This window comes from Mustela putorius, unplaced genomic scaffold, assembly GCF_011764305.1.
Source record: "Mustela putorius furo isolate JIRA1106 unplaced genomic scaffold, ASM1176430v1.1 tig00003845_pilon_pilon_pilon, whole genome shotgun sequence".
In the NCBI taxonomy this organism is placed as follows: Eukaryota; Metazoa; Chordata; class Mammalia; order Carnivora; family Mustelidae; genus Mustela; species Mustela putorius.
In genome coordinates this window covers 6,457,547-6,475,135 of record NW_025421998.1, presented here as the reverse complement: position 1 = coordinate 6,475,135, position 17,589 = coordinate 6,457,547, and positions in this window count along the sequence as shown.

Here is a 17,589-nt window from a genome sequence, read left to right as displayed (position 1 = left end):
ACCCCGATGTCTTACCCTGTGTTGTTCCTACGGCAATACCCGTGGCTCAGTCCCTAGCCTCTATTGTCAACCACACTCACTTTCTTGGCAGTCCCTTCAAGTCCCAAGGATTTCTACAACTTTTACGCACCAAGAGCTTCAATGCTTATATCTACAGTCCAGCACTGTCTCCAAAATTCCAAATGTCTACTTGATTTATCCATGTAGAGATTTAATAAACCCCAAACTGAATGCCTGTTACAAAATCATAACTGCTATCCAAAAAAAACGAAAAAAAAAATCGACTAAAATGAAAAGAACCTGGAGTGACACTTGGGATGGACAGTAATGATGGGTTATTGAGTTCTTCAGAAGGGTCTGAATAAGCTTCAGGGAGTAATGATGTGGAGCTGGGAATGTATTCAATCACATAGATACTGTTCTGTTCACCAGCGACACCTGAAGAAAGAAAAAAGAGTGAAATAAAGAGACAAATGTCCCTACCATCATTTATATTCTAGGCCAAAATTTATATTTAAGTTATTTGAAGAATTGTTAATAAAATTAACAATAAAGATATAAATTTCAGGTACAATGGGATGGCTCAGTTAGTTAAGCATCTGACTCTTGATTTCTGCTCAGGTCACGATCTCAGGGTCATGAGATGAAGCCCCATACAAGGCTCCATGCTCCGTGGGGAGTCTAAGATTATCCCCACCACTCTCTCTCTCTCAAAAAAATAAATAAATAAATCATGTGTATGTGTTTATACACACACACACACACATATATCATATAAATAAATATATATATCATACAGATAAAAAATGCATTATATTAAAACCAGGGAAATAAATTATACATTGAGTGTTTTGTAAATAACAGTAGACTCTTTTAATTTTCTTCCCTTAGAATCAACATTAAGTGAATGAATATCTTTTCCTAAATCAATCTTCTAAAAATTTCCCATTTAAATTTCAGCTACTCTAAATTCTAAATAATAAATAACAGATTATTGACCTTTTATATATTTACTTTTGTGAAAATTGGAAAATATAAGTAAATATCATTTAGAAAACCAGTTCATTTTTTAATCATTCCCTCCTTACCTTGGAATCCAATTTATTTTATTCATGGTCCTTTAACCTTTTATCTCAAAATAATTGACAGTTTGTTTTTAATTTTTGTAGACTATTTTTAGAGCAGTTTTAGGTTAACAATGAAAGTGAGCTGAAAGTACAGACATTTTCCACGCATTGCCTTATCCATTACCAGCACCTGCCACCAGAGCCAGAAATCTTCTACATTCTTCATACTAATCCTTCCCCTTCCCCCAACCCATGGCAACCACTGATCTTTTTACTGTCTTTATATTTTAGCCCTTTAAGGAATGTTATGTAGTTGGAATCTTACAGTATGTAGCCTTTTCAGATCAGCACCTTTTTTTTCTTCAAATTAGCTTCTTTTACTTAGTAATATGCATTTAAACTTCTGTGTCTTTTCATGGTTTGATAAGCTAATTTTTTTAATGATAAATAATGATTCATTATCTGCATATATCTCAGTTTATTCATCCATTCACCTATTTAAAAACATCACAGTTGCTTCCAAGTTTAGGCAATTGTGAATAAAACTATTATAAACATCTACATACAGGATTTTATGTAGACATATATTTTCAACTCCTTTAGGTAAATACTAGGTAATGCAATTACTGGATCATATGGTAAGAGTATGTTTAGTTTTGTGAGAAAGTAACAAACTGTCCTCTAAATTGCTTTTACCATTTCTCTTTCATGCCAGCAATGAATAAAAATTCCTCTTGCTTTATATCCTTATCAGCATTTGGTGTTGTCAGTGTTCTGGATTCCCTTATCAAATATTGGTTGATCACATATGATTTGGTTTATTTGTGGGCACTTAATTCTCTTCCATTGTTCCATTTATCTTTTTTCTTTTTAATGCCAGTACCACCATTTCGATGACTATAGCTTGTTAATATAGCTTGAAATCAGGAAGTTTGATGTTTGCTGCTTTGTCCCCCTTTCTCAGCATTTAAAAGGCTATTTGGGGTCTTTTGTGGATCCATACAAATTTTAGTGTTTACTACTACTACTACTTCTGTAAAATATGCATTGAGACCTTGATAGGAATTGCATCGCATCTATGTATGGCTTTTGGTTGTATTAACATTTTAATAATATTATTCTTTTTAATAATGAACACAAAATACCTTTCCACATATTTATTTAATTCCTTTCATCAGTGTCTTATAATTTCAGAATAGCTATCTTTTTACCTTCTTAGCTAAATTCATTTCTTAGTATTCTATTGTTTGATTCTGTTATAAATGAAATCAATGTCTTTTTTCCCAGAAAATTCATTGAAAATGTATAGAAATGCTGCTAATTTTTGTAAGTTGATTTTGTATCCTGCAACTTTACTGAATTTTTAATTAGATAATAGTTGTCTGATTGAGTCCTTATCATTTTCAATATATTAAGTCATGACATATGCAAGTAAGGACAATATTACTTCTTCCTTTCCAGTGGTAATAAAATTTATTTCTTTATCTTCCATAGTTGCTCTAGCTAGGAATTCTAGTATTATGTTGAATAGTAGTGGTGAGAATAAGGACCTTTGTCTGATTCTAAACCTCAGAGAAAAAGATTTCAACCTTTGTTATTAGCTGCAGTCTTCTCATATGTGCTTTTTCTTATGCTGAGATATGTTCCTTCTACACTTAATTTATTAAAGATTTTTATCTTAAATGGGTCAAACTTTGGCAAATGCTTTTTCTGCATCTACTGTGATGATCAGATGATTTTTGTCTTCACTTTATTTTTGTGATGCTTCACACTGATTGATTTGCATGTTGAACCATCCTTGTAATCCAGGGTTAAATCCTACTCGATCATTGGAAATGATACTTTTAATGTGCTGCTGGATTTGGTTTGCTATTATTTTATTCATCTTTCTCCCATCTGTTATTCATAAGGGATATTGTCTTGTGACTTTATTGTTCTTTTCTGCATTTGGTATCAAGATAATACTGGAAGAATTTGATAAAGAGTGGTGTTGATTTCTCTTCACCAGTGAAGCCATCTGGTCCTGAGCCTTTCTTCTTTGGAAGATTTTTTTTTTTCTTATTACTACTAATTCAGCCTCTCTATTAATAATTGGTCTATTCAGATTTTCTATCTCTTCCACGTTCACTTTTGATAAATTGTATGTTTCTAAGATTTTTTTTCTATCTCTTCTGAATAGTCCTGTTTGTTAGCCTATAGTTGTTCATAGTAGTCTCCTTTGAATTTCTGAGGTATCAGCTGTAATGTCTCTCTTCATTTATAATTTTGATGACTTAGGTGCTTTATCTTTTTCCTTGTTTAGTCTAGCTAAGTGTTTGTCAGTTTTGTTTATCTTGTCAAAGAACCAACAAAGTTTGGCTAAACTTGTCAACTGCTTTTCTGTTCTTTATTCTATTAATTTCTGCTCAAATGTTTAGTATTTCCTTTCTCTTGCTAACTTTGGGCTCAATTTGTTCTTCTCTGGTTCCTTAAGGTACTATGGTCTTTTTTTTTTTTTTTTTTAGGTGAGTTGAGTTTTTGAGCTCCGAAGATGAAGAAGGTGGTGTGCCACTGGCTGAGAACGTTGAGTATGATTATATGATTACTGGCTTGGTTCTCTACAGAAGTGAGGCCAAAGAATGGGCTCTGCATTTTCCTGGGGTAGATTTACTAAATGGTTGGGACTTAGTACTATATTCAGTGGTAGATGGGCTGTGAATTAGTTTTCCTGTCCTGCCTGGGCAGTAGAACAGAACCCAGGGTGTGTAAAGCTTATTGTTTGAGGATGTGAATCAAGCCAGAGCATGCACTGAGTTCCCTGGCCTGGTGAGGCCACTGGTTTTGCTCTGCAGATAGAGCTAGTTAGGAGCTATGCTCTCTGCTACCTCTGATTTATTCTTATTACCATTTACAGGTAATATCTTTTCTCATCTCTTCACTTTCAGCCAATGTATAATCTTAAATCTGAAATTATTTCCTCATTCATAGCCAGGATACAGTTACATCTTAGTTTTTAACTATTCATCCACTCTATGCCTTTTGATTGAGGAGTATAATCCGTTTCCATTAAACTAAATACCAATAAAGAGGAATTTACTATTGCCATTTGTTAATTGCTTTGTTAGTCTTTAGCTCATTTGCCTTCTTGTTATCTCCTGTGTGATTTGTTGTTTTTTTGTAATATAAGCTTCAATTCCTTTCTGTTTTTCTCTTGTGAAACTTCTGTATATATTTTCTTTGTGGTTACTCTATGGTTTATATAAAACATCCATCTTATAAAAGTAGAATGTAGGCTAATAGCAACTTAACCTCACTTTCATACAAAAACTATACTTTTACCTTTCCTGCTTCACATTTCTATGTTATCAATGTCACAATCTGCATGTGCTTATATTGTGTATCCATCAATACACAATTTTAAAGTTATTTTGAAAACTTTTATCTTTTAACTTTTATACTGGAATTAAAGATGACTTACCACCACTATAATAATCATGTTCTCTATTTTTTTTAATTTTTTAATTTTTTAAATTTCTTTTCAGTGTACCAAAATTCATTGTTTATGCACCACACCCAGTGCTCCATGCAATATGTGCCCTCCGTAATACCCATCCACCAGGCTCACCCAACTTCCTTATTTGTGAAGCATATTCTGTATTTTTTTTACATATTTATATTTACGAATGAGTTCTGTGTTGCTATTTAGCTTCCTTTTGTTTCAACTTGAAGGACTCCCTTTAACACTTATCAAAAGGCAAGTCTAGTGGTGATTAACTCCTTCAGCTTTTGTTTCAGAAAATCTTTATCTCTCCTGAATTTTTGAAGAACAGTTCAGTTAGCAGTATTTGTCTTTCAATACTTGGGATACATTGTCCCATTCCTTTCTGGCCTGCAAAATTTCTGCTGAAAACCTACTGTTAGTCTTATGGAGATATCTTTTTCAATGACAAGTTACTTTTCTCTTCCTGCTTTCAAAATTTTTTTTTTTGAATTTTGATAATTTTATTATAATACTTCTCACTATGAGTCTCTCTGGATTTAGGGGTGTGTGTGTGTGTGTGTGTTCTTTGAACTTCCTAAATTTGGATATCTGTTTCCTTACTCAGATTTAGGAAGTTTTCAGCCATTATTTCTTTGAATAAGTTTTCTGCCTTTCTCTTTCTCTCTATTGTCCTTCTGGGACTCCCACATTGCTTACTTAATGGGTATTAATGGTCTACTTGATAGTGTCTCATAAGTCTCTTAAAGTATTTTCACTCTTTTTCATTTTTTTATGCTTCTGTGGCTTGCAGATTTCCATTGATTTGACTTCAAATTTGCCTATAAGTTCTTCTACTTGATCTAATCTGCTGTCAAACTCTTCTACTGAGTTTTTAAATTCAGTCACTGTATTCTTCAACTGTATGATTTCTATTTTATACATTTTTTTTTACTATAGCTTTTTGAAATTCTCCCTTTGTTTATGCTTTTACCTCCTAATCTCAAAGAATATCTTTATGATCATTCTTTTGGAGTCTTTATTAGGTAAATCATATATCTCCATTTCATTACAGTTGATTTCTAGACATTTATGTTATTCTTTTATTTGGAACATATTTGCCTATTTCTTCATTTTACTTAATTCTCTATGTTGGTGTCTATGAGTTAGATAAAACAATAAGTTCTCCCCTCCTGCTTAGGTTAGTCTTGTGCCTAAAAAAACCTTCACAAAGTATGTCTGTCAGATTCCAGGTATCTCTCAAACCTCTGTGCTCATTCAAACTCCTTTTTTTTTTTTTTTTTGTTCTTAGTAGCCCCAGTAATACATATTTTTCCAATTCTGAACAATGCCCCAAGACAGACAAGATAGAAGCCAGTCCCTGAATAGCTGTTCGAAAATTGGGGTTTCCTAGTTGTAGAGATCAATTCTTCTCTCCTCAAAAAGAATCTGAGAGCTAGAGTTTATTTCCCAATACCACTGCATTAAGCCAAGAAGAACTGTTGCAAATGTCTCCAGCCTTATTCAAATTGTTGTTTGCTGTCTGTAGCCTCCAGGAGACTAATGGGTATCTGGTTGCATCAATTCTCAGAGAAAAACCATAAGCCAGAATCTTGGGTAGCAGCTATAAAACTCGGGAAGCATGGGTATGGTCCAACTTCTTCCAGAGAGAACCTTGAAGTTTGGTTTGTTGCTGGAATAAGCCAGGAGAGGAGTCACAAAACGTGTCTACACACCTGTTCAAAACTATTGCTTTGCTTTCTAAAACCCCCAGGAAGCTAGTGAATGTCAGTATCACTACCTCCCAGATACAGGGGAATTGGAATCCAGACCTGGCTTCTCTGGAGCAGCCAGAGAATTTGTGGTGTTAGACATGCAGGTGCCTTCCATGGAGGAGCTAGGAGCTGGGCTCTTTCAGTGGCTCACTTTGTCCTAAGCCAGAAGGAAGAGCATACAAAGTGTCCACATAGCTGTTCAAAACTGCCACATTGTTACTTATAGTCCTTCAGGGGCTAGAATGCCAGGCCTGCCAGCTTCCAGGGATAGGCAAGTTAATAGCCAGTCTTAGGCAGACGCTGGAGAAGTCCAGTTATGAAATGTGTGTTCCAAATGCTTGGGTTCTAAGGGAGAGGCTGGGAGCTGGGGATTCCCTCCCAATTTTATAGTGCTGTGTAAGACCCAAGGTTTATGGCAGCAAAAGCAAGTTTCAGTGATTCCTGCCAATTTCAATGTAGGTAGCTTCTCACTTGCTCAGTGTGCAGGAATCTCAACCAGCTTTTTGATTTCTCACAAAGGGAATTGATGCATATATAGCTGTTGAATCAGGGTGTTGTGGGAGGAGGTAAAGTCCAGAGCTTTCTGTTTTGCCATCCTCTCAGTGTGTGTGTGTGTGTGTGTATTTACTTTTACTTACATATGTAAGTAAATGTATATATAAATATATATCTTTGATATATATATGTTATGTATATGTATGTGTGTATATATATGTTACATATATATTTATCTTACTTTTTATATATTTATCTTATATATTTATTTTATCTTACTTTTACATATATTTATATATGTACATTTACAACTAGTCCAAGTTCACTTTCAAATTACACTGTATCACTTCACAGTACAAGTACCTTATAACAAGAAAATAATCATACTTTCAGGTTGCATGGGTGGCTCAGTGTGTTAAACCTCTGCTTTCTGCTCAGGTCATGATCTCAGGGTCCTGGGATTGAGCTCTGCATCAGGCTCTCTGCACAACGGGGATCCTGTTTCCCCCCCTCTTTCTGCTTTTTCTCTGCCTACTTGTGATCTCTTTCTGTTGAATAAATAAATAAAATCTTTTTAAAAAATAAAATAAAATAATCATATTTTCTCTCTTGGCTCTTGTATTACTACTTGCATTCATTATACTTATTCAAAAGCACATATATATAATATGTAATACATATACATATGTGTGAGTGTATACGTGTGTGTGTAATTAGAAATGTTGTTGGCATTATTATTTGCAACAAACTTTAATCTGCTAGATCAATTAAGAATAAGAAAAATGTCAGAAGAAAAGTAAATTACCTCCTAAAGACAAGGGAGTTAGAATCCAAGCCTACAGGTTTTTTTGAGATTTTATTTATTTGAGAGAGAGTGAGTGAACAAGAGAAAACACGTGTGAAGGGAGGGAGAGGGGGAAGCCGACTCCCTGATGAGCAGGGAGCCTGATGCGGGGCTTGATCCCATGTCCCTGGGATCATGACCTTAGCCTAAGGCTGACGCTTAACTGAATAATCCAGGCAGGTGCCCTGAATCCTGCAGATTATTTTTTAAGATTTTATTTATTTATTTGACAGACAGAAATCACAAGTAGGCAGAGAGGCAGGCGGGGGGTGGGGGGTGGTTGGGGAGAGGCAGGCTCCCTGCAGAGCAGAGAGCCTGATGCTGGGCTAGATCCCAGGACCCTGAGATCATGACCTGAGCCAAAGGCAGAGGCTTAACCCACTGAGCACCCACGTGTCCCGAATCCTGCAGGTTTTTATTTTACTTTTACTTATTCTTTTTTATTTTTTTATTTTTTTTTTACTTATTCTTTTTTAAATTGTTTTCTTTCTTTATGCAAATCTGGGTTTCTGACCTATATAATTTTACTTTTTTTGACAAACTTCCTTTTAAAATTTCTTGAAAGGTCCATTGGAAACAAATTCTCTCAATTTTTTTTTTTTTTTTTTTTTTTTTCCCTTCCAATTTTGAAGCTCTTTTTTATTTTTTTTTATTTTGTTTCTGGGAAAGTTTTTATGTCTCCTTTACTTTTGAAGCATAATTTCACAGGGAACAGAATTTTAAGTTTGTAGACTTTTCCCTCAACCCAAAATATTTTATCCCATTCTGTCCTTGCTTACATGACTTTTTATGGGAAAACAGATATAACTTTTGTCTTTATTTCTCTATGAATAAGAGGTTTTTTAACTGGCTTCATTCAAGACTTTATCTTATAGTTTGAAGGTGATATGCCATTTCTCCTACTTGGTCTTCTCTAAACTTTGCGGATCTGTGGTTTCCTATCTGATAATAATTTGAGTGAGAATCTTAGTCATTATAATTTCAAGTATTTCTTCTATTTCTTTCTTTTTTTTTCTTTTCTATAGTTAATATTCCCACTATGTATATGGTACATCTTTTGTAGTTGTCTCACGGTTCTTAAATATCTGTTCTATTTCTTTCATCACTCTCTGTGTCTTTTTTTTAATTTTGGAGCTTCTATTGACATACCCTCAAACTCAGAGGTTCCTTCATCAGCTGTGACCAGTCTATAATAAGCCCATCAAAGATTTTTTTTTTCATTTTTTGTTACAGCATTTTTGATCTCCAGCATATCTTTTCGGTTCTGTCTTACAGTTTCTATCTCTGTGCTTACACCAGCCATCTGTTCTTATATGGTGTATACTTATTAAAGTTCTTATCAAATTAATCACAGTTGTTTTAAATTCCCAACTTGAAAATAAAAATAAATTCCCAATTTAATGATTCCAACATCCTTGCCATTTTTAAGTCTGCTTCTGATGCTCACTTTTTCTCTTCAAACTATGTTTTCTTTTTTTTTTCTGTTTAGTGTGACATGTAATTTTTTTCTTCATGATAATCAGACATAATGTAATAGATTAAAGGACTACAATAAATAACCATTAATAATGTGGTGGTAAATTGGAGAAGCAGGGAGAGGAAGACTTCTATATCCTGGTAAGTCTCAACTTTTAGTGATCCTGTGCTGTGAACTGCAAACTTGTCATGTCTTCTCAGATCCCCACCCACCCAGCCACCTTCAGTTAGGCAGAATGGCTAGAGGGATCTAGACTTGGATATCTCTTCCCTCAAGTCCATTAGGTTCTGATGAAACCCCAGCAGACGATACTCTGGTTAAGTAAATTCTCTTGAAACTAGACCGTTAAGAAGGACAAGATGCTGTGGAATATTTTAAAATAGTTTCTTTTCCTGTTTTATGTCAGAAGGACTATGTGATTTAAAAATCTGATATTAAAAATTCTGATATTCCCTTTGAGAACCTGTTCCAGTTCCTGGAGATAGAGCTCTCCAAAGAGTGGGCACCTCTGGAATTTTTAACTCTTAAATTCCCCCACACTGAACCTCTAGCAATTTGTCAATAAAAGTTGGGTTTTTCCACCCTGGCACTAGTTTCTGTGGAAGCTTCTGCTTGTGAGTTTCTGGCCCATAAATTAGGATTATCTGTCTCTCTCTAATCAATTTAGAGGCAGCAATTTGCCATATGACCTCACTTTTCGTATGGATCTAAGAGGTGTTGATTTTCTGTTTGTTCAGCTTAAACTTTCTTAGCACAGAGTGGTAACTTCCAAGCTCCTTACATGCCAAGCTTAAAAAAAGTTCCACACTTTTTTTTTAAAGATTTTTTTTTAAGGTTTTATTTATTCATTTAACAGAGAGGGAGAGTACAAGCAAGAACAGCAGGCAGAGTGGGAGGGAGAAGCAAGCTCTCTTCTGAGCCAGGAGCCGGATGTGGGACTTGATCCCAGGGCCCTGGGATCATGACCTGAGTTGAAGGCAGACGCTTAATGAACTGAGCCCCCCAGGCATCTCTACACTTTTTATTTTTAACCTTACTCTACTTTACAGAGAAAGAAACACAATACAAGTTGAATACCATGCTTACAATTTCTGTTAGGCATTATCAGTTCTCACACAGATTAAAATTAAAAGGAGGTTTTATTACCCTTAACTTTTCTTTCAAGTTCACTCTTAGACTTTATTTTCCTAGCACTATTACTAAAGGTCAGCTGTACTTCTCTGAAAATAGGAAAAGAATGACTGCACCATTCTATGTTGTTAATTACATTATATTTTTATTTTGCTTCAAAATTTTACCAAGACTAAATCAACTATTTATGGGTACTCTATAATTATATCCAGGCACCAATTGTTTGTCCATCAGATAAATGCACTTCTAATTAGCAATGGAGAAGAGAAAACTGATAATGCACAATTTTTTTCACATTTACTGAGATTTTCTTATGTCTGTTTGGAACACATCTTTGTTCTAGAAATGATCATCCATCTGTTATAGTAAGTAGAAGATGTAATCCTTTGCTTTTTAGTTCCTATTTTCCCATTAGGCCATACAAGGGAAGGAAATGAGTTCTAGGCTATACTTTTGATTCATTGCATAGCTGAACACATTTACCCAGAGAAAAGTGCTATTTTAATTTTACATACTTCAATAAACACACATACATATGTTCAACCTTTAGATGTAGTCATAAAAATGACTAACTGTGAGAATTCCTGAAACAGAATAAAAACATACATAAAAGTTTTACTTATAATAGTATTGCTCAGAATCCTATTATCTAAAATTAAGGACAGGTTTGTAGTATTTTTTTAAGTGCACATTTTTAGTTTAGCCTTCCAAAACTATTTACAAATTACATTCTATCATCTTTTCTTCATCATGCTTATTAATTGTTCATGCTTATCATGCTGGAATAACATTTAAGGAATTTAAATTCTGTTAGTAGCCTACAGTGTTGCATGGATGTCTGCAACATATTTTCTTGTGGTCAAGTTGTTGTTATTGTTATCCTAAGATTTAAAAATAGATCAAATAATTTTTCATAAATGTTTTCTTCAGGAAATTCTGATTCTTGCTATCACAGAATTTTTCAAAAGTACACTATCACATAATATAGTTCATATTTATCAAGTACTTACTGTTTCAGCCGAGGCATACATTTTGAATGGTACACTTCAGCTCCCGCTTCTACCCCCACAAAGTATCTAGATATATATCTAGGTATGGATAGCTTTAAACGTACCAAGTGCCCACTGGTGAAGTTTTTTTTTTTAATTCAGGATTATTGACTTTTTCTTCCTTTTTTAGTCTTAGTGCTATTTTCTTCTCTTATGTCCTCAATGTCTGATTCTCTTCTACCTATTATTTTATTTCTATCCCTGGAATGACTTTTGTGAAGCTCTTGTTAATTTTCTCAGCAATTCTTACCTATTCATTCATACTTATTTCTTTATTTTTACATACTAATTTCTTGACCTAATTTATATTATATGTTTTCAACTGTATTCAACATTTTTTTAAAAATGCCTCTGTTACACTTGTTATTTACTCATTTGAAAATAGTATTTCCTGATCTCAGGTTGTTTCCTCTAAACTAGTGAAAATTTGGAGAATGTTCTATACATTGAAAACTGTGCCTATTTGTGCTAGAGTCTCAATAATAATTAATGGAAAATAACATAAAATAGTATATATTAAACCAAGATATATGTCCCTTTCCATTTATAATCAATAACTTGTAAAATAATCACTGTAGCTGTTGTGTAGAGAATAAGCTAGAGGAGACAAATTATTTCATTATCAAGGTCATTGAAGCAGACCATGCAGATTTTGTAGAAAGGGGAGAAAAAATAAGAATGACCTCATTAAAACAACATAAATAGAACTAGCTAGACTTAGTGATGGACTAAGGGCTGAAGAAAAAAAATAATAATGTGAATAATCTTTTTGTTAAATTTTTTTTCACTGGCTGTCTTTTACTAAAATGTGGCAAAGTGAGAGTTGCTTATGGGTGAGACTTCAGGAGTTCAATTCTGAACATCATATGCTTGAGGGATATGAGTTATGTCAATTTACGTCAATAGCAAATTCAAAATTTCAAAAGGAAAATCCAGGGATATTATCAATCTGAAAGTTCTTGGTATACAGATGACAGAAAATAATAAAAATACTGCTAAAATTTCTTGTGTACTAAGGTATTATGCTAAGTATTTTAAATGTGTTATCTCAGTTAATATTCAAAACACACTTTACCCTAAGTATTGTCAACTCCATTTTACTAATGATAAATCTGAGACACAGGAAAGTTAACCAACTTGTCAAAGACCATAAAGCCTGTGACTATCAGAATTCAAAACCTTAAATTCTGTCTAAAGATTGAACCAAATTATAGCTGTGATGGACCATGAGAGTGGGAAATAACACATAGAAAAAGACTTGATGTTAAGTAATTTGCCATTTAGCAGATAGGTAAATAAAAATAATGACTAAAGATAACTAAGAATTCCTGATGAGAAATGTAAACAGAACCCAGAATAACATATCATTTAAATAAAAAAAGGGAATCTTCATGAAAGAGGGAATTCCTTATCTGTGTGTGTCATGTAGTCCTGAGGTGTGTGGTAAGTTGAGGACTGAAAATAAGCATAGAGTCTTGCTAGCTAGCAAGTTTATAATATTCATAATGTTTTGAGTAAGAAGAGTTTTGATGGGGATACAAACACCAGAATGAAATGGAGAAGAGTCAGTTTGGTCACATCTGTTCACATGTGGACATCTCCTGTGTTCCAAACAACAGCAGCAATAATAATGGAACCAGGGGTGTCTCGGTGACTCATTGAGTGTCTGCCTTTGGCTCAGGTCATGATCCCAGGGTCCTGGGATCAAGCCCCACAGTGGGCTCCCTGCTCGCCAGGAAGACTGCTTCTCCCTCCCCAACTCCTTGTGTTCCCTCTCTCACTGTGTCTCTCTCTGTCAAATAATTGAATGGATAAAATCTTTTAAAAAATTATTAATAATAATAATCCAACCAAAAAGATATGTTCATGCTCAGTAACAAGAATAGACCAGAAATGCAAACAACAGAGCTAATGCTGTGAGCCTTCTATTCTCTGACCCTAGGAGACCAAACCTGTTCACTTAGGATAAATAAAAATAAGTAAGAGCCAGACTTGAAAGCAAGGGTCAAACTGTGACACTGAACTCTTACCTGCCTACTTTCAAAGAGACAAAAACCAGTCTCATATGTAACCTGGACCAGGTGCTGAAGGTTTTGGAAAGTGAGCCAAGGACCAGGAGCTAAGGGCTTTAGAAAATGAACCTAGGAAAGAGAATTAGCTCCTTACCAGGAATTCAGCTGAGCTACTAGCTGGCTCTATGACTAGATCTGCACAGGGGGAAATCCCTCACCTGCCTCTTGAAGATACTGTTAGTCTGGGACCTGGCGCACTAGGTGGAAAAGGCTGTGTAAATACAGATAGGAAGAGATAGGGTGGGGAGAACCCAAAAAATAGAGAAAAAAATTAAAGACATTTTTTTAAAAAACAGTCAAAATCGGTCTGTAAGTCATAACAACAAAATGTTTGAGGCACTCTAATGCTAAGAAAGGCAACCCACAGGATGAATCACTGAAACATGAATTCATTTCAAGTGAAAATAATTTTGTAAACACTATGACTCTAGAATAAGTATATTTTGGATGAGATAAAGGAAGATGTAATGCCCAGTAGAGCAACACTCTTTCGTAAATCAAAAATAGAAATTAATTCTAAAAATAAATAAATAAATAAATAAATAGACATAGGGAATTTAATCATTTCCTCTTTATTATGCTTACAGATGGGCTGGGACATCCATATTGTTATTTGTTTCTTGCCCTTACTGCCCCTTATTTTTGTCGGTTCTTTATATCTCAACTTTGACTTTTATTTGATTCATTAAGATTCTCATCAACTCTGCAGTTATTTTTTCTTGGGTATGAATAAGCAACGATTCCGTTGTATCACATGCACTAACTACCAGCTATCTGTCTGCCATTTTGGTACCACATATCCCTATCTGCAGGAAGATCTGGACTCAGGTCTAGCTCCCCCTGGGTTGCTTCTGCCAGTGATGTAGCCTTATTAAGATGAATGAGATCTGTCTTTAGTGTTCTTTGAATCTTAATGTATAAATTAAGGGACAGTGTGAAGTTTGCCTCTACTCCATGACCTCAGGAAGAGGACTTTGCCAGTCATACACTCTCATGCCCACATTCTGTCTTATGCTGGTGGAATTGTGCCCCTCAAAAGCTTGTCAAAATGATTTGTGATAAGCCTCCCTACTTACTAGGTAATATAAGATAATAAGATTTTTTTCCTGTTTGCCTTAGTTTTATCAACAATTCATCCTTTCAGTGTGAAACATCTATCCTCACACTGTTACTTATTTCAAAAATCTCCTTGACTGTACTTCAAAATGTTGCTTACCCTTTTGTTTCACATAGGTAATAACCATCATACAAACATAGCTTTTGTCTCTTGTGGCAAATTCATGCACATATTAGTCTCAATATTTCACTAGTGTTCATTCTGGTGAACATCAGTGTAATCATTAACATCTAATTGTTTAATTGTTTGACAACTTACTTTATTTCTTTATAAAATGGGAAGTTGATCTTTTAATGACCAAACTTTTATTTTTTCCAAGCCAAACTGTATCCAGCTTTATTAAAGATACTTTTCATAAACAATCATGGTATTTCAGGCAGGACATGGGCAATCGTTAACAGTATACAACAACTTTCAAACTCCCTTCTTCAATGGACTACCAAAATCAGAAAGCCACTATAAAACCCAACGCAGTCTTCATGTGATGCTCAGAGCAGGGACGTTTAGAGTGAGGGCGGACAGTTCACATTTAGCATGTTATTTAACAACTTTTCACAAGCGACCCTGACTTACGGGAAATGAAATGAAAATGGCAGGATTATCCATCTGAAGATCCACGAGCTAAAAAAGGAACTCTTTTGAGGGACGCCATCTCAGTGGTGATACTTTGTCAAGTCCAGATTGCCTGACATACTGGGAACCATGTCTTGGGGGTCAGGTTCCAACAGGTCTCTGGGTTTAAGGGAGTCAAGTCTATGTTGAAGGCAGAGAGGGAGAAGAGGACATAAAAACTGAATTTTAGTTTTTTCCATGCCACCAAGGGGTTTGTACCCAGGCGGCTCATGTGTGTCAACATCAAGGAACCCCTCCTCCTGGGAGCCAAGAAGAAGTTTCTCAAAACTAGGAGGGGAAGGTGTTTTTCCCCTTATGTCAATCTAGCTTCAGAGATATTCTATTAGTGACATAAGAATTCTATTAATGACACCTAGGAATGATTATATAATGTTAAAATTTTCATCCAACTACAAAAAAGGATATGAAAATATTCTCTTCTCAGTCAATTCCGAAACCATCGATTTCTTAGTACGGCAAAGAAGACAATAACAAGAAATATTGAAAAACAAACACTGCTGGAGTTTTTACTTACTGTTTTTGTTTGTTTGTTTGCTTATTTGTTGTTTTAAATTCTGTCTTTTAAATGTGTACCAAATGTTAACAAACAGCTTCAAGATAAATAAAAGATCCAGACACACAGTTGATGACGTGATAAGGTGGAAAAGACAATACTCAAAGTATAATATTAGCTAAATGAACAAAGAAGCTGAGATCACATGTTCTAACATGTTGGAAGTGAGGCAAATGAAACAGTCTCTGAAAAATGGATTTGGGACTTGCAATGTCTGTGAAGTGATGGATATCTAAAATATTGGGATCTTCCTGGCTTGCTTTATAATTCTCACACACAGTCTCTGAGACTTATTTCACACTCTACTGAAGTTCTAATGACTAGACAGAATTTGTATTCTTTATGCCTCTTTCTGTAATTTTGTTCTGAGATGGCACTAGCAGGAAATGTGTGATTTTCAATACAGTAGATAGTCCTAGTTGTAGAGTGTTGATTTATGACAAAATGTGAGGGTCAGTTTTACACGTCACCTCAATTCATGACAGTGTATTATTACCAAATGCCAATGGTATTTAGTAATATTACCATTGGTATTGGCAATAATACCATTGATAATAATACCAAATGGTAATTGATAATTATTACCAATTACCAATGTTCAAATGCTCAAGTTTATTATTTTTCTATTCCTGCTACATAAGTTGATCTTCCTTTACTATTTAATGGCAAAGTGAAACAGATCTTTCCCCCACATGACCTAGTTGATAAATGTCAGAGAAGCAGGGGAAAATAAGGTTCCCTATGAGAACTAATCAAGCAAAAATTAAAGAGATAATGTCATGCAAAATAGATTAGGTATATCAAATGAGTGGTAGAACCCACAAAAAGTGGCTTCAGAGATGCTTATTAGGATAAGGACAAAAGAAATTGAAGATATCTTAGCTGGTATTCAGGAGTGTTGTTGTTTTTAGTAATATAAAGTTCATAATATTTAAACTAATAAATTTGGATGTGGAATCAATAAGAGGTGTTTTAATATCATTAGGAACAAAAATTTTTAAAGGCAAGAGAAAAGAAATTAAAAATATAAATTTAAGACAATTAAGTAAATTTCTGGTAATCTTAAATTTGAGTCAAAATATTGATACAAACTGAAATTTATTTTTCTTTCCAAAATAATATTATCAAGGGGCACCTGGGTGGCTCAGTGGGTTAAGCCGCTGCCTTCGGCTCAGGTCATGATCTCAGAGTCTTGGGATCGAGTCCCGCATTGGGCTCTCTGCTCAGCAGAGAGCCTGCTTCCCTCTCTCTCTCTGCCTGCCTCTCCATCTACTTGTGATTTCTCTCTGTCAAATAAATAAATAAAATCTTTAAAAAATAATAATAATATTATCAAAGTCTATGCCCTGAAGAGACCTGAAAGATATGACAAACCCTGAATATTTCCAAGTGTGTCTTCAAATATCAACCTGAACAAAAAGAAATCTTGGAGCACCTTGTTGGATCAGTCAGAAGAGCATGCAGCTCTTGATCTCAGGGTTATGAGATTGAGACCCACTATTGGCTGTCGAGACTACATAAAGAAACAAACGAACTTTAAAAATAAATAAATAAATTAATTAATAAGAAAGGTTGTGGTGATATAAGCTTCATGATAATAGTCTAAGTCATTTCTTTTTTCCTCTTCTCTATTATCTACAACTAATGAGACATCCATAACTGAAAAAAGTTGCCTCTGCCCAGCGTATCAGGTCACCAAGAAATCCACATATTGTGTACTCAAAAGTGAGTGGATTGGGCCATAGAAGAGGCAGTGGTGTCAGAGAAGGTGTTAAGTTCTGCAGTGGGACAGTGTAACCATTCTGGCAGAAGAGGTCTTCCCAAATACACAGTCTGCACATAGACCTGTTGTTGTGTTTGAGTGTAGGCCATAGTGACTGGGGTGATGGAAAGGTAAAGGAAATAGGCAGACAAAAACG